The 24,226-nt window shown below is 34.1% G+C and overlaps 1 long non-coding RNA gene across 2 annotated transcripts; it reads left to right on the top strand.

Moving 5' to 3' along the window:
- The first annotated feature begins 4,018 nt into the window (after nucleotides 1–4,018).
- LOC131944370 (uncharacterized) lies at nucleotides 4,019–22,399 on the top strand. 2 transcript variants are annotated; one of them, XR_009387014.1, is made up of 5 exons: nucleotides 4,019–4,068; nucleotides 20,578–20,658; nucleotides 20,968–21,045; nucleotides 21,689–21,736; nucleotides 22,342–22,399. It is a non-coding gene; the product is annotated as an uncharacterized LOC131944370 (long non-coding RNA). The 2 variants fall into 2 exon arrangements; XR_009387013.1 differs by lacking the exon at nucleotides 4,019–4,068 and having other exon boundaries at nucleotides 20,275–20,658.
- Nucleotides 22,400–24,226: the final 1,827 nt, after the last annotated feature.

Genomic DNA, 24,226 nt, shown 5'->3' with positions numbered 1-24,226 from the left:
GTGACGTGAGCGTGACGCGACAATGTTACCGATGACGTAGGATGCAACAGTGAAGACAGTTGGGGGTTAGTCATTATAGGAAAATGACGTGAATTGATATTGTATAGTATTAGTGTTTGATAATAAAGTTAATTATATTTCATGATCGAAGTTGTTGATATCGTTAATTAGTGTCGTCGGAAAATAAGAGTGTTCCAGTCCTAATCACAAGTTTATTGTTGGAGTATTAGTTATAGGAGTAGTCTTCATACAGATTCATAGAGAAACTCATACAAATCCCCCATCACATACAGTACGTGACAACTTTGCGATATTGTAACCGTGGAAATCACGCCAGTCGCCAAAGTGTATTTTACCTCACTATTACACAGAGTGATTAACGTACACAAGACTTTTAATACAACACGTCCTGGTGTGTGCTATTCGATCGTGTGCTAACACGTGCCCTGACATATGTGATAAAAAATATAACGCCGGTATTGTGTACATTTTAATAACTCAGTTTTAGAAAACAAGGTCACACGTCTCAGCCATTTATATACCACACTTATCACACCTGATATAAAGATATAACTATGTTAATGCAGTTTTATTCTTTCGCCAATATAATTAATTATTAAAAAAATAAAAATATAATTCGGTCAAAATCTAAATAAGATTTTTTAAAAATGTTTCTTCTTCCAACTGTTTTATGTTTGAAATTATTCGTGTCATTATAATAACACTCACGTGTCGTTTTATTTCTCCATTAAGCTTAACTCTTGTACTATAAAAAAAAAAGAGAGAGAGAGAGAGAGAGAGGAAAAGTGAAAGAGAGAGGGGGAGAGAGAGAGAAAGATAGAGAAAATCATCGGTAAATTACATTCTTTTACTGACGTATTTTCTTTTCTTCTTATAATCCTTACAAACATAAACGAATGGAAATTCAACCCAGTCGCTATTTATTTATTCAGTACTAAATTTATATCTTGCTTTTTTCTTTGTGTTTAGTTTATTAATGACTACGTTCTTCTAGATTTGTGAATAAAAGGCTTGCCGTCACACAAACTTAACATAACTGGTCGTAACATAACTGGTCGGTTATTTTCTCATTCTACTGAATTTAAATTATATCCAGCTCGCTAACAAGATCTTAAATAGTGTATTACATTGAATATGCTCTTTCAAAATGCGCATATTATTTTGAAATTAAGTACTGTAATTGAGCCTTTAAGTGTTATACACTTTAAAAATACAGACACATGAATAAGTAATTAGAATGTTCCTATGTTTTTCATTTCGTCTTTGTCAAGATGCGATGTTCTGGAGTGTTTGCTAATGTAATACTAAATTACAAAATTAATTACGCCCCGGTCGTGCCTATGTTCATCCGCATTAGAGACCTCAGCATGTGAAAAGATAGTTGGTCGTAGCACTATGCCCAGCCACCTTTGTTCATACGTTAGTTACCCAGTATTATGGGACGGTCCACTGATTTGAACCCGGGTTTAAACTCAAGACTCTACCGCTAGGCCACACCGTCACATCTGGTTCTGTCATACATTCAATTTGTAAACAACAAATCAAAAATTAATAGAAAAATTTTAACGATCGTCGTTAAAAGAATATTTGCGGGTCTCGTGTACAACCCATTAATCCATCACTGTCAATAAATCATGTGTTTATTATTTATTTTTCTATACTTATGAGATAAACCTAGTCGTATCATTGTCGCTCCAACATGGAGCCAAGTTTATGTTTTAATTAATTAATTACATAAAAAAACGTCACTTACCGACCTGTCATTTCAAACAACTTGACCTAACATTCAAAACAAATTAGTTCCCACGTAATGTTGTAATTTCGAACGATGCAATTAGCCCGACCAGTAGGTATATAGATTTTTAAAATTATATTAGGCTTAGAGCGTTATAGACTTCGTCTATCACTAGCAGGTCCTTGTTTGGTTAGCTATTAGACGGATTGTTTATAAAGGCACGTGTTGAAGTAAAACAAGCTTTTTCTAGTCATTCGGGCAGTGTTTTCATTGAGAAAAAATTATGTGAGTGGTTTTTATTTGGTAAATAATATGGGTTGTCATTTAAACATTCAATAGGTCACTTTATTCACATAAAACAGAAGTCTGTCAAAAAATTAAATTTATATGCAGCAGCTAATTTAAAGACTTCTAAATATCCCCCTTACCCCCGCCCCCGTTAATTTCACAGCCTTAAAGATTAATATCTCAAATATTGCATCTACGGACTTTTAATATACCTACAAATATAATGATCTAAAACACACTTCTAATAACATACGCCAAGCATATTTTTGTAGATTTTATCGTAATGAAATGAATGGATAAATATGTTATTTGGGCAATTATCTAGATATGCACGACATTATTGGATCGGCATGGTCGAGGTTGGAGAGTGGATGGCTGCCAACACGACAATTACCTAGTTCAAATCTTTTGACAGATGATGCTAATGTATTTTACTAACCAGGAATTTAGTCGAATTTCCCATTCATCCATCAGAATATCGGTCTATTTTTGTATGTATACGTTCACATTTAAATACAAGACTAGTTTTGATAATGTAGTAAAATGCGTGCGCTCGTATACCCATGCCATTTTCGTTTTTTTCAATATTGAAACTTTTTAGCGCAATTTCCATTCTGGAGAATTGCGTTTATTAACTCGTTTTCTCAGTAGGGGATTTTTCCTGTAACGTTATGTAGCCAGATTAGAAAGTAGTAGTACAGCTTATTTTCAATCATGATGGTCTATGGGGCAAGTGAATTAGAGGTCAATTGATTATTTGACTTCGGCAAAGGAAGAAACAGATTTGTCACCATTATGCCATGCCGCCTTTATTTTTATAGACAGAGATACAGAGATACAGAGACAGAGAGACAGAGAGATAGAGAGACAGAGAGATAGAGAGACAGACAAACAGACAGACAGACAGACAGACAGACAGACAGACAGACAGACAGACAGACAGACAGACAGACAGACAGACAGACAGACAGACAGACAGACAGACAGACAGACAGACAGACAGACAGACAGACAGACAGACAGACAGACAGACAGACAGACAGACAGACAGACAGACAGACAGACAGACAGACAGACAGACAGACAGACAGACAGACAGACAGACAGACAGACAGACAGACAGACAGACAGACAGACAGACAGTCAGTCAGACAAACAGACAAACAGACAAACAGACAAACAGACAAACAGACAAACAGACAGACAGACAGACAGACAGACAGACAGACAGACAGACAGACAGACAGACAGACAGACAGACAGACAGACAGACAGACAGACAGACAGACAGACAGACAGACAGACAGACAGACAGACAGACAGACAGACAGACAGACAGACAGACAGACAGACAGACAGACAGACAGACAGACAGACAGACAGACAGACAGACAGACAGACAGACAGACAGACAGACAGACAGACAGACAGACAGACAGACAGACAGACAGACAGACAGACAGACAGACAGAACAGAACAGACAGAACAGACAGAACAGACAGAACAGAACAGAAAGGACAGACATAGGACTTATTTAAGGGTGGATGTATGGACAGGAGGACACGGAAGAACGGACTGACAGACAGACATATAGACCAGACATTCAGATAAAACATGCAGACAGACAAAGTAGACAGACTAACATGAACAGAATACAGACTGACAGTTGTATTAACGAACACAAGACAGATAGACAGTAAGGTAGACGGGCATACGGACAGAGATACGGTTAAAATAACTGGCAGTTGGACAGACTAAAAGACCGATAGACGGACAGACACACATATATTGTGCATTACATAATAGCTTATTACATAAGCCCTATTTTTCAATTTACTTACTTATTCGATTATCATTTGCATAAACTCCTCCCAAGCTGTCACATCAAAAAACTGGTATAAACAGCGGTCCAATCAGGAAAGCTTATTGATTGTATATTTTCCTATATTAACTTATGTTTTATTTATTACTGCATTCTAGATCTGCAAAAAGTGTTGAGTTATGTTAATGTTAGTCAACTTAGGTAATGGCAATTTGTTTATAAAACGTAAACTACTGCTTTATGTTGTTTATTTTATTAAGACTACTTATCTTGTTGTATAACTGTAATAAGAAAAGTAGAAATTTAAATTACAAGCAATTATTTTATTTCTGTATAGGCCTACATTGTTCGTATTACTAGAATTAGGATAAGCTTAATAATCAATTAATTGTTTTATTAGGGTAAAAATTTAGTAAGACTAAAAGCGTTAAAGTTTTAGCCCCAGCTTAAATAATGGTTGTAGTATAATTTTAAAACATCTTATTGGACACGGTCTTCAAGACATTACACGATACAAAGCATATAAAGGCCAAACTGGGTGTTATAGAAAAGCAATATCGATTCAAAATCTATTTTCATGTTAGTTTTCTTAGAAGTAAAGTCATGCTAATGATATTCCAGCCCAACCGTCATCTGCACTTTAAACAAACTTCAATTTATTTTTTAAAATATGTTTTACTTATATATGTAATATTCCTCATTTCAAATATGGCAATTGTATGCATAATAAAGTCATTATTTTTTCCGTTTTTTTTTTAAATTCATAAACAGCGTTCATTCAGGAATGGGTATCTGTATTGAATTTAAAGTACGTTCAGTACATAAACAGTGCATAAACAAAAATAAAAAAGAGTATCTAAATCACCTACCACATTGTACTTGATCAATCCGTGCAAGTTATGTTTGATTTTTTCCCAACGTCAAAACAAAATAATAAAAATATTTTTTTTCTCCGATGTATGTTTTTTTATAAAGGGAAGTAAGTGTGTTTTCTAATTTATCCATGGAACTAAATGTAAATAATTGTCAGACATAATTTAAATTTGTGGCAAAGATGATATATTTTTAAAAAAATGTTTTTTGAAAATGCTTGCAATTATTATTATAAGTTTGAAAAATGAAAATTGTTTTACAGAACCTTCAATATGAATCTTTAAAATCATGAATTTAAACGGTGATCATTTTAGATATCTAACACTTTACGCCAAAGAGGCATAATTGTTTCTTATTTGCCTTTGTAATCCTTGGTTTCAAACATACAGAATCGAACTTTATATTTTAGACTAACCGTTCCAGTCGGGCCCTGCACTAGCCTCTGTGAAAAACCTATCTGTAAAGGACCATACCTTGTGAATTTATTAAGCAGCATATAATGGCATTGCCCGGGTTTAGCAAATATATTAGTTTTCGAATTAACCCTAACCACAACTAACCAAAACCAAAACATAAACGCTAACACAACCCCAAACAAAAACACAAACAACAACGTAAACGCAAAAGCGAAAACAAACGCAAACACATAAGTGAACGAAAAAAAAAGCAAAAGCGAACTAAAAAAATACATAACTGCAAACAAAAATGCAAACTCAAACATGAATGCAAACTCAAACACAAACACAAACACAAACAAAATTGCAAACACTACCGCAATGATAACCGAAAACACTAACGCACACAAAAACAGAAACATAACGCAAACACAAACGCAAACCTAAGCGCAAATAATAACGCATAAAATAAATACAAACTTAAATACAAACATAAAAGCATAGTATTCACAATATAGCCCGGGGTTCCAAATCGCACCAAGCCGAGGTGGAACTGATTCACTTAGTAAATAGCTGTAAAACCCAATCGCCCAGTTTAAAACGTACGTAGCTTTGGGTTTTGGTCGCAAAATCGAACCGTGTCGGAGCGCCGGCTGACGTGCAAGCTTCAATATAGTGAACGACTGTAATACCCTCGCTTGTTCGCAAACGGAAAGATAGAAGTAAACATAGAGTGCATTTCGGAGCGGCTTTTAACTGGTATTGATTAATAATAATAGTTAGTAAACAAAAACATACCCCCTCACCTTCCCGAAGACAGGCTAGCATTGATTAAGGAATTAAAACACCAATGTCACATTACGAACCTGTAAAACCAAATCTTAATTCTTTCTTTTTGGAAAATACTTTACATATTTTGACATTAATTCGGTTAACGTATCATCATTTTATTTGTTTTATGCATTTTTATATCTAAAACATTTATACAAAGTGCTATTTACAACAAAAAAAAGTTCACATAGTCTTCTGATCGTAAATAAAGTAGGCCAACATAAAATCCATTTGACAAGAAATACAAAAATGAAAAAATCGACTAAAAGAATCATAGTTACTTAAATATTTTACTTTGTGATAATTTGTCTGAGATATTTTGTCTGAGATCATTTGTCATGAAATCATGTTTCTTGTCAATGTGTGAGGGTCGCGGTTATTTCAATAGACAGGTTGTTTTAGCGGTTGGCTAACACTTACTAGGATATTCCTTGTTACAGAGTAATTTCAAAGTAAGCTACACATTTCATAATGTATTCACTTACTTTCCTCTTGAGGAGTTTGATGTCAGAGATGAAATTCAGAGACGAGACTAAAGCAGACCGTTGTTTTCCTCAGCCTATTTGAGTCTGTTCAATGAATGGAGAAGGGCTGGCATTACTTCAGTCTCTTACTGCTCAAATAACTGGAAATTTAAAGATCAGATAATTATTATGAACTACACAAATGATTAAAAAAAACTATATGGCTCAGTCAGAAATTATGGCAAAGTACTAGATCGTTGTTTTTTTTGTAAAACCAATGCATAGAAATTTAAAATGATTGTATAAATGGCCAATATATTAGTAATTATCTTTTTAAAAATGTAAATGTTCTTAAAATAGTATTTTTTATGATGTCCTATATTGTTTAATCCTGCTTTGGTCAATATAATCACATATTACAATTTAATAAAACTTTATAAAATATACACGACAAACCAATGTAAAACACATATTAGGATGTGCTTTTTTATTCTGTCAGTAAATTTAATAAAGTTATAATTTACATTTAGAAGGGTACGCGGACCTCAGGTGCTTTGACGATAGGGGGTTTGACCATATGGGGTTTGACCACAGCGGGGCTTTGACCATATTGGGTTTGACCGCAGTGAGGCTTTGACCATAGCGGTGATTTGACCATATAAATGTGCATTTTGTCAAGTAAGAGTTAATATGCAAGGTTTACAGATATGAGTACGACTATATGTGCAGTATCTACTTACCGAACACGATTAATTCCTGTTAAAATACCGTTTCTGGACAAAAATCTTTTTTCAATTATATTTTTCATTTCCGGTTAAATTTGAAGTTGAGGTGGAGATTTTGGTTTTGGCTTAGGACAAAAGACATCACAATCGACCTAGCGCCTATTGTATTTCTCCCCCAAGTTGCCATTTACCTGGTTATTAATATTATTATATCCCCTGAGTCACCATCAGGTGGCGGATCATTTTTTTTTACATCCGGTGATTCGACTTTCAATCTCTTCCTGTATTGGTAGTTCACAATTATTCTGTGCAGATCTTACATAAGCCGGAAAAGTACACAAAAATAATGACAGTAAAGCGTACTATATGCATGAAATGCTGGTTCAAAAACTTTGTTGCCAGAAAGCATATACTTTAACCAAGCTTTAAAATATTTTTTTACATTTGAGAAATAAATACAAAGTAACATCCTATAAATAAACTCCTAGTCTATACCCCATCGTAATAATATTTAAAACGTAATTAACATACTAAGCCAATGTGGAATTGAAATGCAAGTTAAAAAATTCAATCAACATCTTTATCTTAATATGAAGTCTCTTATACTGTATGGCTCTGAGTTAGATTATAGACAGTTGCGATTGAATAGGTGGTGGTTAATGCACAATATCAGAAAGACAGAAAATATCTTCACTATAAAGCTGCTTGTATTAGGTTCATGGGGCAAGAGGAAGAGAAAAGGACCAAATAAGTCATGAAGGATATCGTTTAAAATAGAAAAGGGGGAGGCAGGATTATAAGGTTTAGATCTTCATAAATATCAAGTCAGTCGAGGAAGTGTCGCCTAAGCTCCATGGGAAGAAGAAACGAATAAAATTAGGAAAATCCCAGAAGTTTAGAACAGTGGGTTCCATCGAACCCAAGAGGTTCGGTAAGTCAGTCTCAGGGCTTCCACGGAGGTCAAGACACACCCCCGACACATAGGATTCACGTTCGGATTTTGTCAATGTGGACGTTACAAGTATTAAGAAGTGTTCAGTGATGTTAAGCTGTTACTGTTAAGTACCTCAAAAAGTTAATAAACACTACTTCAGAGTGTAGTAGTAGATGCTTTTTGGCCGTGTCTATAGAAAAATGTTGATAATAGTAGGCCTATATTACACTTTTCAATTACCCGTTATGTTGAACAAATTAACAACGCAGTAGTAGTCGTCGTGTTGTACCATTGAAAAAAAGCAATAAAAAATATCTATTCGTTACAATATAATAATTTTCTGCTCGCTTCAAATTTTGGCATAGAGTGTCGCCTTCCACCCACCTGCTCCGATCGTATGCAACCGTTTGCTATTTTACTGATCGGATAGCGATACAAGAATCCGTGAACTGTATTTCTCTTTAATACAGTAATCCAGGAAAGATGTAATGCAATCACGTAAAAGTATCTGATCTCTCACGTTCAAGTTGAGAGAATCATAAAAATTGTACAAAAAACTAGTCGCGTCGTTTCTTAACAATACTGGTTAGTAAAATCGTACATTAAGCGTTAATACAATTGTTTTCTATTCTAAGTGTTAAAAGAGTTATCTACTCACCTATCCAATACAAGTCCTTGCGATGTAGAGCGGGTTTTAAATGTCGCTAACTCTTTATTTTAAATTTTACACAATCGTACAATAAGCATTAGTACAAATGGCTTCTTTTATAAGTGGTAAAGTTTATCAACTTACTAATCTAGTGTAATTTTTTTCCGATTTTAGTCTTACGCCCACTGTTTCTTAAGGGTATATGTTTTACATTTACAATCGATGTGGAAAACAGTTAAATCAGTATGCAAATTTTCTTAACCGTTAAATTTCTTAATTTTGACAGTTTATAACTCAAAAATGCAGCTTAAAATAAGCTTTTTTTTTTCTACCCCTTTTGGTGCCCCCTAGGGTCGGCACCTTGGGCGGCCGCTCTCCCCGCCCCCCTCATAACTACGTCTCTGCTAACGTATTCCATTGATGGACGTTGGTGATGGTATCTGGCCATCGCATCCCAAGTATTCGTCTATAACACCTGTTTACAAATGTCTGTGATTCACCAAGAAGGTTTACATTCGGATGTAGTACACTGTTAAAAGTTTATTTAAATTCTGTTTCGTTGGAGTGGGCGGTAGAAATTCTTCCATCGTAGAGATACGTAAATGCAACTTTTTTGCAAGGTTTAGGGGTATGACTACGACACAATTTAGTATCAATGTGCAGGAACTAAGTATAGATCAATTTTTCTAGATAAAGTAATACGGAAATATCTACATACAGCGTGGTATTTTGCTTTGGATTAGAGATAAATAGAACACCACCAATCTAACGCCAGTTTTATTTTTCACTAAACTGGCCATTTATCTCGTCCATAACAATAGTTTGAATAAAAAGTATATTTTATACATACGTTTTATGTCTTTGTAGGAGGCAGTATACTTTTTTCAGGGGCTCTGTCTTTATTTTATATAACTATAAAGAAAAGCGTGGGTAGCTTCTTAAATATTAGGTAAAGTATTCTTCTTCTTCTTCTTCGTTCTTAATTATTAGTGTTGAAGGGGATCGAGATTTATCTGCCAGTGGGTTTGAACTCGAGACTTTGTTCGAATTTATCAACCATGAGCTTTTTGCCGACTCGACCACACCTCCAACACAATTAAGCGTTACGTGTCAACTGTTCATGCGCCATTGAGGCCATTGACTCCGATTTCAGCCTGCTTTTCTTTTTGGATTTTGCTTCCATAGCCTTTGTCCAACCAAGAACAAACTACAAGGCAGCAGTTGTTTTAATTTTGGAGTTGTCTCTCCTAGAAGAGTGGCTGTCCCCAGCTAACGAGCCTCATCTGCCCGAGGGTTCGACCTCGAGACTTTTATGTTTAGCAACCATGAGCTTTACCGACTCGACCACGCCGACCCCAATAGATAATATATTGACTCTGCATGTATTGACCCACGTTCCAACTACGAACCGTATATGTCAGGTAGGAGTGCCTGCATTTTCGCTCGGGAGTTTCGATCTAGACAGACAGACAGACAGACTGACGAGGAAGTGAGTTAAATAAAAAAAAAAGAAAGTAGTTTTTCGCTAGTTTACTAACTATAGTAAATTTTATTACAGACAGACAGACAGACAGACTGACTGACTGACGAGGAAGTGAGTTACATAAAAGCTTGTAAAAAGAATGTAGTTTTTCGCTAGTTTACTAACTATAGTAAATTTTATTTGTATGCCTTATTCTAGTTCTAGTAGTAAGATTAATTTCTTGTATGGCAGAAAATTGTATTGCCTATAATAACTAGAAGGTACGTTAAGTAGGCCTATACCTGTAGACTGGTAATATTCACTACTTCTCAATAATTATAACTAGACAGTATGGTAATTTTACGCTTAGCTTATATTAACTTACTTTAGGCTTCCTGGGCTAAACTTAGCATAGTCATTTCAGTTACGGGCTATATGATAATGCATCGACATGCATCAAAATTCTAGAGCTAAATTTCTATGAGGAGAATGCAATACGACATAAAATTTGATTTAGTTGGATGTCCTCTTAATTTTTTATGAATTAATTAATATTTCATATATATATATATATATATATATATATATATATATATATATATATATATATATATATATATATATATATGGTAATCTATCGTTTTGGGTGCGTAAAATCGCCCGCGGCTATTTATGTACGAAAACGTTACCTCGTTGTCAAGGCTTTAATAGAAGTATATTGTTATACTTTTGTGTCAAATATTATAGATAAATGAATAATAAACCTAAATCAATGGCTAAATATATCGATATAGTCCAGAAATTAACTTTAAACAGCAGTGTCTGAGAGCAAGATTTGCTATATAAACAGCAGCCATTTGTAAAATAGAGTGGCTTCCCCCTGAATCTGGCGCTAAAAGCTTATAAAAATAAAACTTAGACAAGATGGCTGCTATAGTAAATGAGCATGGTTGCATCTGTTGGAAACATCGCTAGTCTTCATTTATTACGGAAAAGTTTTAATTCAATTGTTTAAAAACAGGTACATAAATGAATCAAGGAAACATTTTTGAATTTTTAAAAACATAAATCCTCCTCAAATGTGAAATAATTATTAAAATTTAAGGAGTCACCTGTTTTTCACATTACAAATCGCGGGCGATTTTACGTACCCAAAACTATAGATTACCATATATATATATATATATATATATATATATATATATATATATATATATATATATATATATATATATATATATATATATATATATATATATATATATATATATATATATGTGTGTGTGTGTGTGTGTGTGTGTGAAATATTTAAAATGTTATTTTAATTTATTAAAAAAAACAAAGATTTCCGTATTTTCTAAGGAAGGGGGGGGGGTTAATTTTTGGTGAGTGGTCGAAAACCGGTAAAAGTATATATTCTAAAATTGCCATTTTTAAAGTGGTCTGCATGCAGAGTTTCTTTCAGGCATCTCTTTGGTAGGTGCATAAAGAACACAATCTACTCTCATGAGTCTACATCGCTTTATACATCATCAACGTTCACACCACACTACATGCCATCCACATCAACAACACATAGCACAATGTACTGTCATTAGTCTACACCGCTTTATTCTTCCAAACCATACTAAGGCCACCCACATCAACAGCAAAAAAACAATGCCACCCATATCAAAAACCAAACTGCGCAGCATCAACATCATCTAACACTTCATGCACATCCACATCGACACCACACTACCCGCTATTCACAGCCACCTGTTACACATGAACTTTATGCATCTCATCATTGCCGTTGTCCAAAATATTTTAAAACAATATGGCGCACTTTATTCGTCCTTTGACATTTACAAATATCACACTGCATTAGTTATTAAACGATTAGCATCTGGTTAACCAGTCAACCATAGAAAAACATAATGCAACCTTACTTTGATCTTAGGTACTGTTCATCCATTTGTTGTAATGAAGACTGGTGTAAGGCTACAGGACATTACCCACAACCCCCACGGAAATTAACCCCCGGACATTTCCCCCCGTATTTACCCCCTGGAGCAATTACCCCCTGTCAATTACCCCCTCCCCCACCCTCTCAAATTAGAATCCTAACTCTAACTATATCTATATACTACTTTAATCCAAACCTTAAGAAAAAGAACAAAACCTAAGCTTCCACCTTAGCCTAAATCTTCACACAAAACCAAAACCAATGCTAGACAATGGTTTAAGCCTAACCCTAAATCTAGCTCTAACCCTAACCCTAACCTAACCCTAACTCTAACCCCAACTCCAACCCTAACCATAGCTCTAGGCCTAGCCCTAGCCCTAACCCTAGCCCTAGCTTTTAACCTAACCCTAAACCTAGTCCTAAACCTAGTCCTAACCTTAACCCTAGCCCTAGCCATAAATCTAGCCCTAACCCTAACCCTAGCCCTAATCATAACCCTAAACCTAGCCCTAACCCTAATTCTTACCCTGTCCTGGGGGTTATGTCCTACTGGGCGGGGGATAATTGACAGGAGGGGTAATGAATCCGGGGGTAATGAATGAATACGGGGGGGGGGGGGGGTAAGTCGGGGGGGGGAATGTCCGGTGAGTAATTGACAGAACAGGGGGTAAGTGCCCTGTTCACCTGATGTAAACCAGTTAACCGGTTAACATCAGGCTATGTTTTGCATGCACCTCGGTAAATGGCTAGACCGTATGGAAAAACTGCCTGTTCGACTCAAAGCCATTGACCAGATCTAATAATAACTGCGAGTGAAATTCTCCTTAGAAGATATCAATATATAAAAAAAAAACATTTGCCAAACGATCCCCCTTGATACTTTGCGAGGTCTTCAATCGATTGGACCCCATTGTTCACCTTATGAGGATAGCAATTATAACTGTTTCTTGTCGTTCCGCCTTTATGCCTGTGGGCTATGATGCCGGCGGCTTTTGACTTATATCTTTGTTGGTTTCTCACATCGTTGATATAGAAGGAGCTATGAAAACACTAGTTACCGAAATTTGCAAAATTTAGCTGTTATTCCGAAGTGTTCAAGATGTTCCCGTAATCTCCAGTCGCTTGGACCCAATGGTTCACCTTATAAGCAAAGAAACTAGTATCGTCTCTTCTCTTTCCCCTCTTTTTTATTCCTTATTTCGATTTTTGTCAAGATAGGAGCTACGCAGTAACACATTTTTTGCGATATTAATAATTTTTATGCTTGCCGGGCTTATAGTTTGTCGGCTTTATGGTCCTTTGGCCTTTTGGCTGTCGGCGTTGTCTTGTCAGTCTTATGTCTTGTCGGCGTTTTATCGTGTCGACCTTTTGGATGTCGGCCTTTTGTTCTGCACACGATTGTATACCTTCTGGGTGAACCACAGTTCACCAGACTGGTGGAGACGGTTACGAAATGGTCTGTTACACATGCCTGGAGAGCAAGGGAGGGCTGGAGGAGGGCTAGACAGTCGACTCGCGTCGTTGTGTCCATGAAGAGAATTATATATATATATATATATATATATATATATATATGTATATATATATATATATATATATATATATATATATATATAAGCTCTGATACGGGTGGAAGGGTGATAACTATACTACTTCCCTAGGTTTATGTAAAATAAACTATCCGGTAAGTGCAAGTCCGTCTGAACGCAGACTAAAACCCTAACCTTAGTCTGAACCAGTGGCGGAACTAGAAAAAAAGGGCCACCCCGCAAAAAAATGTTTTGGGCCCCATAATATATATATATATATATATATATATATATATATATATATATATATATATATATATATATATATATATATATATAAAGCAAATTACGAAAATCCGAATATAAAATACTCAGTACGGGCATGTTCGATATTTGAAAAACTAAAAATTCCTAGTTTTTATTTATAATTAAAGCATGTTACAACAACAGATTACTTATGTGAGTTCTATTAGTCTATTTAGAATTTCTCTGTTTTTAAGTTTGACATAATGCCTTCTAAATTACTATTTGGTCAAAAGAATATGAAGCATGGAAGCTTTGTTTGTGTAATGGTTTCTCGCCTTATGTTTATTTTTATGTTTTTTTTCTATTTTTTTTATTAGCTTTTCATAAATTTCCTATTTATACTATGTCATTCTGTATTGTGTATTTAAAACATAATAATAATTAAGAGAAGTAATTGCTTTTTAATTTGTTTAGTGCAAATCTATTAAAAGGTTCTTAAGAGCAAACACATTTTTGACTATTTAAAAAAGGCAAATAAGTCATGGAAGTGGTTTGAACGTTTACCTATCTTTCACACTACAACTCATATATACATTTGTTTTCCTTTACGATGCAGCGTGTGTTAGCTACAGTAGAACATCACTACTGTAGTAGATATGTTTCTTTTATATGAAAATTATTTTTTCAACTATAAAGAAATTGATTATGGTCGGCTGTGGGCCCCTAAACGGCCTGGGCCACCACGCATAGCGGGGTATGGCGGCACTGTAGTTCCGCCCCTGGTCTGAACTAAAATCAAACAACGAACGACCGTGACGTAACGTTACATATAGGTAACTTTCAAAACGAAACGAAAGACGTACAGTTGTAAAGCCGGAAATGTACACACAATAAAATGAAATCATTGTTTCTAGAGTAACCAGAATTAAAAGTTCAATGCTGAAAAAAAATACACAAAAATATTGACGTCATAGATACTTGATAACTTGATAATACGGACTCTAACAATATCGCCTAATTTATTTGTCTAATCTTAAAATCGTGCTGCATGCAGTTTTTCTATTAGGAGATTTTTCATCGAGTGGCGACGTCCCCCCAATCCATGATAACGTTTACCACCCCTCCCCTCGGATCGAAATAGAATTTATATAGAGCTTAGATGTAAGGTTTAGGGGTATGATTACGACTAAATTTAGTAACACTGGGCAGTATCTGCGTGTAGATCAATTTTACAAGATAGAGTAATGTGGAAATGCCTACATTTAGCCAGGTACTTGGGTTTGGTTTAGAAAAATAGAAAACACTATTAATCTAGTGTCCGTTTTAATTTTCCCTTAACGGGCCATTTATCTCGTCTATAATAATACTTTCAATCCGGGAAAAAGCGCGGACACTGGTAAAAGTATATATTCTATATAGGAAATATGTCGTTATAGGTGGCGGTATACTTTTTTGTGGGTCTCTGTCTGTCCCCCTCCCCTCGCCTGAAAGAAATCTAAATATAACTTTTGTCAAGTCAGAGCTAATATGCAAAGTTTAAGGGTATGACTATGACTATATTTAATTAGAATGTGCAGTAGGTAAGGGCCGATCATAGCGAAATTCTGTTAAAATGCTGATTTCGGGTAAAAAATGGATTTCAATATCTTTCGTTTTCGGTTAAATTTGAAGTTGGGATGAAGATTTTGCTTTTCGTATAGAGAAAAAAACATCACCGTCAACCTAGCGCCTGTTGTATTTCTCCCACAACGCGCCATTTACCACCCAATTAATATTATTATACCCCCTGAGTCACCGGTAAGTGGAGGATCAATCGTCTTTTTAATTTCCGATGCAGTATTTCCAATCTCTTCCTGTATTGGTAGTTCACAATCGTTCTGTAGGTCTACAGATCTCACGCCTGTTCGTATTTTTCTTTTGTTTTACCTTACTATTAAAGTTTTCAAGCCCAAATAATTTAATTGGCATCTTCAACAGTCGGGTAAGTGTGTTTAGCTTCTGTTTGAACATTTTTATCCAATTGTTTTTGTATTAGATAAATGTTTACACAAATACTTTTGAATATTATAAAACATATACTTTTTGAATTGTTAATGTTTTAGGATTTCTTAGATAGGATAGTGTTTTATGTCGATTTACATAAGTAATATTTTGATAATCAAATATTAAAATGTACTCAAAACATGTTATTTATATATTTAAAAGAAGGTTGCATGTGGTTTACAAATATTGTAATTAAATTTTGATTTCTAGTAGTTAAAGTAAAACCCCAAAAAAAAAAGATAGCAGTAGCACGCAGGGTTACTAACTTTAGTTAACTTTATTTTTATGCCTTATTATTCTTTTAGTAGTAAGATTTATTTGTTATATTATTGCAGAAATTTGTCTTGCCTACAATAACAAGCAGATACGTTTTGTATACCAGAAGAGTGGTAATATTCCCGGATCATCATCATCTTTCGTTTGTGGCGCCTGGAGAGCAAACTGCTGCAACCACACCTTTCAAATGAACTCGGTTTTGGGCTGCTCCCTTTATCTGTGCTCACGTGAGCCCAGATGTCTTAGACTCTTCCTCTACCGTTCGTTTCCATGTTTTCTTTGGCCTGCTCACTTTCCTTTTTCCTTTTGAATTCCAGTCAATAGCATTTGCAATATTATCTTTTTCTCTACTTAGTGTGTGTCATATCCATCCCCATTTACGGTCCTTTATATCCTTATCTATTGGCTGTTGTTTTGAAATTTGACACAGGTTTTTGTTTGATATTTTAAGTATATGTCGTAAGCATTTATTTGTGAACGACTCTAGCCTATCGGTATTTGCATTTGTAACCCTAAAAGTCTCCGAGCCATAGAGCAATACTGCCTTGACATTTGTGTTGAAATCCCAATTTTGCTCCGGAGTGACGGAGCCGTGCACCTCCAGATCGGGCGCAGTGAGTTGAAGGCACATCTAGCCTTGTTATTGCGTCATTTTATGTCATCATCTGCTCCCCTGTCCTTGTTGGTCACGCTTCCCAGATTCGCGAATGTGTTTGTTTATCGCATAACTTCCCCATTTAGCTGTATGGGCAAGTCCTGGATGTTATTGATTCTGATGACCTGCTTTATTTTTATTGATTTTTAGTCCAAATTTGGAGGCTTCTTCAGATAGCCGATTCAGTTTGGCTTGTGCATGCGGATGCTTGTGAGAAAGTAGGCAGATGTCATCGGCGAAATAGAGATCTTCCAGACTTTTAGAGAAACCCCAATGGATTCTTGTGTAGTTTTTTGTTGTTTTCAGCATGATCCAGTTGATTACAATCAATAATATAATTGGCTATGTCATACATACCCGTTTCACTCCAGTCTTAATTGTGAAGTGTTTTGTTAATTTTCCCTTGTGTATTACCTGACTGGTGGAGTCTTTATATAGATTATGTTTGATAGATTAGCATAGACGTTTTAGTTACGGTTTGGATCTGATAATATCAAATTAAATTAGGTCTCATAAGGTTGGGTTAGGTAAAGTTTGTTTAGGTTATGTTAGCTACAAATATATGCATCTCAATTCAAGATTAACTTGTCATTACAAGCTTTTATTTAGCCGTCTTTTTTATGTCTATGGATGGAAATTCCAAAGCTAAATTTCTATTAATTGCATCTGACCAATTCATTTCAAATTGGTATGTATGTCAAGACCCGAGGAAATATGCAATATGACATCACATTGGACTTAATTGGATGTCCACTTAAATTTTTTATGAATTGATTAATATTTCATATATATGTATAAATAAATAAATAAATAAATGAATAAATAAATAAATAAATAAATAAATATATATATATATATATATATATATATATATATATATATATATATATATATATATATATATATATATATATATATATATATATATGGTGCTATTTACCTCTCTATCATCAGTGAAACCCTATTTAAGTTTTTAAATTAATAATGCACTAATTAAAGAAACTTATTTTTTTCTCTTAATACGTAATAATACACCACAATTTAAAAACTCATAAAAATATAGCGTGTGTCACTGTTTATTGAACACCTTAAATGTCTTTACTAAACTTTAAGAATTGACTCATGCTTTTTTACTGGTATGTAAATAGTAGTGGATTTTTAAATACGAGCTATTCAGTTGTTTTAATTTCTTTTTTTTTCAGTAATTCATAATTTGTGAATTTGACACTACCAATGCTGCGACTGAAAATATATTGCTTTAAAAAACTATCAGTAGCTCGTAAATGACGATAATACTCACCCTCACTTTCTACTCCTTTCCCCTCCCCTCTTTAAAGTCCGTGACGACAGTTTAAAGACGAGACTGAAAAGATCAATCAGAACTTGTTATTACCTCTCATTAATTTCAAATCGTTTAAAAAATAAATTATCTACACCAAATAGCCGGCACTAGGATTGACAACATTTAGTGTTAGCTTCAGCCTACCAGACTGGTGGGGATGGGGAGAATGTAGCTATATGCCTAGAGAGCGGGGAAGTAACAGGAAAATAATGCATGTCTCCTTTTTATTTTATATATATATATATATATATATATATATATATATATATATATATATATATATATATATATATATATATATAGTTAGTTAGATAGATTGATAGATATCCCTTAACGCGTTATCGTGACATACCGATTTAGCGTGTAGCATATGCGCATAGGTGTATTTATCCTACTAATGCCGGTGGTTGTGTATTGGGTACATCCAGACGGTTGTATCGGTACCAACGGTACTCACGCCCATCGTAATTTTTTGACTTCGTGAATTCAGCCTACTTACGTGATTATTATTACTAAATAGGTGATTTTGTTTTTGCTCCAAAAATGCTAATAGCTTTATTATTCACTCCTTTATGTATATAAACAGTATAAATCAGATGATAATAATTTTGGAAGTTATCTGCTGATTACGGTTTGTCGCGTTTTTGCGACATCCGCCAATAAGACATAAAATGGTACTTGGGTGCAAAGCAAGTATAACGAAATACGATGCATCGCCAAGCTGTCATTTATTAAAGTATGATTATAAAAAATTAAAGGATTTACAATATAGTCTTCGGCTATATATAAAAGTGCACTTTAGAACAGTACGGTCCATGTGATAGGTAAAGTAGAGTTCACCTGTTTCATTGACATTGGCAAATGGAGAGAGATCGATGCTGGAATAATGTGATCATGTTGCTGGGTAAATATAACGAATTTAGCTTTGAAATAGCATTGTAAAATAATGAGAGAACATAAAAAATATGGACAACAGGAATTGAGGTGGTGGACCACTATCCTGGATACAAAACAAAAAAAGGTCTTCACGGTGACCTTGACAACACTATTACTGAGCATAGACCTACACCTCATAATAAATACATTAAGGTTGAATACTGACAAAAATAAATTTTTGCAGTGCTATTGAATACCTACATTAGTGGCATTATACCGGCATTTAGTACCGACAGCAGTGTTATTGAACAGCACTGTCATTGGTAATCAATAGGAGAATCATTCGAGCACAACAGCCGTAGCACGAAGAACCGAAATCGGAAACATAGGGTAACAATAGCAGTGAATACCCACAGCAGCTGCATTGAGCATGGAAGAATATACAACGACTGAACACTAGCATTTAGGACAGTATTTGCTCACATGTTTTGTGTGTATAGAAAATATAAGTCAAATGAGAAATATGCGTCTTTATTAGTTGACCTTGAATAGGACTTAACGAAAATGACTTAACCGGGGACAACTAAGTCTCTACACATTTAAGAAAGTCCTTTGTGTTAGAAAGTATTGTGTTACTGTAGTGTAGTAGAACCACGACGACGAAGCTTCAAAATAACAATTCATAAGAGTTAGTCAGTGAGCAGGTGCAGCAGATTTATGTAACGCTATGCCTGAGCTATTAAACTATAGTTTTCAAGGATTTCGTATGTTTAGTTTGTGATACTTTATTGTTTGTGCTGGATATTTAGAGAAACTGACCCGGACTAAAATCATTAAATTACTGTTTGGTCCATACGTGCCTGATGTAGCGTTTTCGCGACATACAGTAATTAGCATTAAAATAAGACCAAATTAAAGACATTTATATAACTCAAAATCAGTGTCAGTATGATGAGAGTAAATCAGCACAAATAATATGTTACACGCTTGGAACATCATCAAGGGGATATATATATATATATATATATATATATATATATATATATATATATATTTAAAGCTGGTTATAAAAAATGTATTATGCATTTTAATTTTGTGTCTGTTGGTCTGTGCTCATATTTGGGCTGATGCGTATGTAATTTCGTTCAGATTGTCTACCTGTTGCGTTACAGTAAAATACTATATCAGTTTTGTTTTTATCTTTCATTTGAAAGGGTTACAAAAATGCAATATAATAAAACAATTAATACGTTTCTTATGTACATCTATTTACCTATCATGCAATTCTAATGATGGCTCAGTAGTCTTATCGACCATTGCCCATTAGAAATCCAAGCATAATGCCTGGTTGTTAAGATGAGAAGAGCCAGATGTTGCCCACATATCAGTCGCCCTTTCCTTACACAATTGGTGGAATCAAATATATCTAACCTAATCCTTACATAACATGATTTTATTTAAGTTATACTGAGCTGATTAAAATGAAGATCGCAGTTCTCCTTCTTCTGGTGTGTCTTGCAAATCTCTGTGTTGTATCGGTCAGGTCAGTAAAATAAATTAAACTATCTTCTTAAAATAACCATTTTCTTATATTGGTAATATATAGATAGACAAACTAACAACAAAAACAGTCAGGTAGACAAACAAACAAAAACAACAACAGAGAGAGACAAACAAAAAAAAGTTTAATAGTTGGATCGGTGGATGAAAGGTTGGGTGGGTGGGTTTAGGGTTGGAGGTTGGATGGATTGATGGATAGAAGAATGGATTTGGAAATTGGAAAGGATGTGGATATGGATATAGAGATATATGAATTTGTAGATTTAGCTTCGTTTTATTCCCTATCAAACAGTTGTTGTAAAAGGACTGGTGAAGACTGTGTAAGTAAGAAGTGGTGCTGTGAAGATAATGATTGTGTGGTTAATAGAAGGTATTAAATATTTTTTAGTCATTAAAATTATGAGTCGGATTTTCCTTAAATTTTTAAATAATTTTTTCAAAGGAGCTTTAATGTCCTTAAGGTTTATTGTTACTGAGATTTAATTTAAAATTGCCTTCGAAACGAATTTTTTGAAGCATGTTTTATTGTTCAATTTTCGATTAATTCATTATGCTAAACTCGAGAATAAGCTCGGTGTACAATGGCAAAACGTTTAAATAACAAAGTAGTTATTTCCATACTAGAACAACGCCTGACACCACACCAGTAATGCAGTACAGGTTATTCAAAACGTTTAAGAAAGATTTGTTGTACAATCTTGGTTTTGTAAGTTGTACATAGGCTGTATGAGTTTTGTCTCCCTAGCATGAAAATAGTGCAAAAGACAACGTTCACGAACAAGAAATAATTCAAAAGTTTAAAGACATCTCCGATTTTAATCTAATACTTATTTATGAAATGTCCACTATCAGGCTGAAGTGGTATTCAATTTATAGACTTTAATATTGCTAGTATGTAATAGCTTTAGGATACAAATAGTATGATTATAGTAATTGTTGTTATCCAAAAATATTTAATAAAAACCTCCATCCATTATTGTTTCATATTAGTTTTCTTTTCTTTCTTTATATAGAAGAGATAAAGGAGATGGTGGAGAAAAAATATGTTGGCCTGCAAAGTAGTAAGTTATAGAGACCTGAAAAATAATGCGTAGTTTAAGGTTGTTTCTTTAAGTTTATAATACATTTTTTAACATAAACATACTTTTTTAAAAAAAAATATCTTCGCCATGTCTGTCTTCTAATTATAACACATACTCCATTTTTTCAATACTAACCGACACTTTCACTATTAACATTGTTTGCGTCACATCTCCATCGAAAATCACAACATCTCAATCAATACATTCAGCAACAAAGTATCCTAATCTTCTATTGTTCATAAAATGTTTAGATAAATGATAAAATAGCAATGTTTTACACATTAACGTTGCATACAAAATTTTACTCAGCAAGACTTTAAAGTTTCCAATTATAAAACTGATTGCGCAGATCAAAGTATAACACACAGGAACGCTTTCAAAATACTGAATTTTAAAAAAAAACAATCGATGATTTATGACATACACATTTTAGTGTGCGTATTAACGTGTTTGCTTGTTGGGTAAGTTAAATTAAAAAAAAAGAAAAAATATAAACAGTCTTTATGTTTAGAATTTTAATATTTGTGATTATATACATATAACTGTAATGGTATTATTTACTCTGTTATTTTTTTCCCTTGTAGAAAAGAAAATGAATGAAAGAATCTTTAAGAAAAAATAAACATCTGATTCTGGCATTGACATATGTTTTTATGGTTGTTTTTTTTTTTACTTTGGTTTTTTACTAAATGAACGCGGATCATACCCAGAACAATCAGTTGTGTCGCCAGATACAAATATATATATATATATATATATATATATATATATATATATATATATATATATATATATATATATATATATATATATATATATGAAGAAATGTATGTTTGTGTTTGTTTGTTTGTTTGTATGTCTTTTATGCATTACTAAACCTTTCATTACATCGCCATGAAACTTTGGGAAGTTGTTGAGAATATTCCTGAGGAGGTTTTTGCGAAAAAAAAATTCCTATTCGAAGGGGCGGCTCCCCAGCAGGGCGCGATTTCATTTTTCTCTATATGCGGTATATAAAAAAGCGATTTTGGTTGGACAGCGTTCATTCGATAGCCATGAGACTTTGGGGATTTGATTAGAACACTACAGGGAAGGGTTCTGTAGAAAAATAATTTAAATTTCGCAAGGGCGCTGCCACAGGAGGGTCCGATTTTTCTCTACATACTGTATATAAAATTAAAAGTCGATTGCATTTTAACATCGTTCATCAAACTTTGGGGAGTTAATTAGAACACTTCAGGTGAGATTTCTGTAAAAATCCTTTTTTCATAATATCGCAAGGGCGGCGCCACGGGATAGTGGGATTTTTCTCTATATACGGTATATAAAAATAAAAGACGATTGCGATTCGACACAGTTTATCCGGGTGCCATCTTTATAATACTAAAATTCAAGCTTGCTTACATGTTTGAAAATTTTTTTTGTTTGTCTAATTTGCTACTGGAGAGAATCTGCACTATGTGGAGAGCTGTAAAATAGTATGTAGGAAGAGAACGATTTTTGTTTTCAGACAGACTGTTAATCACACATTTATTTAAAGACGTTAATTAATTTATTGATTTATTCATTGATAGATTAACCACATTAATTTTAGAAGTTTCAAACGATGGCTTAACTTTGACGGAATAGTGACGTCACATGATTTGTTTACATTTTACATCAACAATGGCGGCTTCTATCAAAGAAAACTGTTTTCCCATACCAATGTTTAAAGCGTTCTAAAGCTAAATTTTGTCGACTATAACTTTAACAATACGTCCGTTTGCTGTATTTATTACGTTCCAACACTTATATCAATTTTCAGCTGTCTTTGTCATTTAGTTTTACAATAAATTTCTCTAGATCTACAGATCAGCTGTTGAAGGAAGAAAAAGTTATGAATCTAGATCTCTAGATCTAGATCTAAGTCACTAGACTTAACGTAAATTCTAGACCTAGACTTAATGTAAATTCTACATCTAGAATCTATTTCAAGCCTTAATTATTTTATATGAGACTCAAATACAGGATCTTAATTATTGGACTTCACAACTTAACTGGGACAGCTTTTTCCGTGACAACCTTTCTTAGTCCACAAACTTGACAAGAGAGCGACCTTGGATGTTCGTACTTCGTAAGGATCAAGTGAGGGGATGGGGGAGTGGCGGTATGCTTAAACATGTTTAAGAATATATAGTAATAGATCTAAACTTTTTAAAGATATTCACATGCATGTTTTTATTAATTAGCGTAAGTGTTTTAACAATGTTTAATCAGGCCATTTATAAAATACGAGCCGACCCACGGCGTATCACACGCCGCTATTTAGTTTTTTTTTTACTTTTCAGTAATTCATAATTTGTGAATTCGACAGTACCAATGCTGTCAATAAAAATATTTCTATAAAACCAGTGACGGAACTAGAAAAAAGCCCCCCCCCCCCCCCCCCCCGCAAAGAATTTTTTTTTGGCCCCATATATATATATATAT

Source organism: Physella acuta, unplaced genomic scaffold (genome assembly GCF_028476545.2).
Source record: "Physella acuta isolate Inbredline_101_S28 unplaced genomic scaffold, ASM2847654v3 ptg000489l, whole genome shotgun sequence".
Taxonomy (NCBI): domain Eukaryota; kingdom Metazoa; phylum Mollusca; class Gastropoda; family Physidae; genus Physella; species Physella acuta.
Note: the sequence above shows the minus strand (reverse complement) of the source record. Positions and strands in the feature narration are given on the sequence as shown.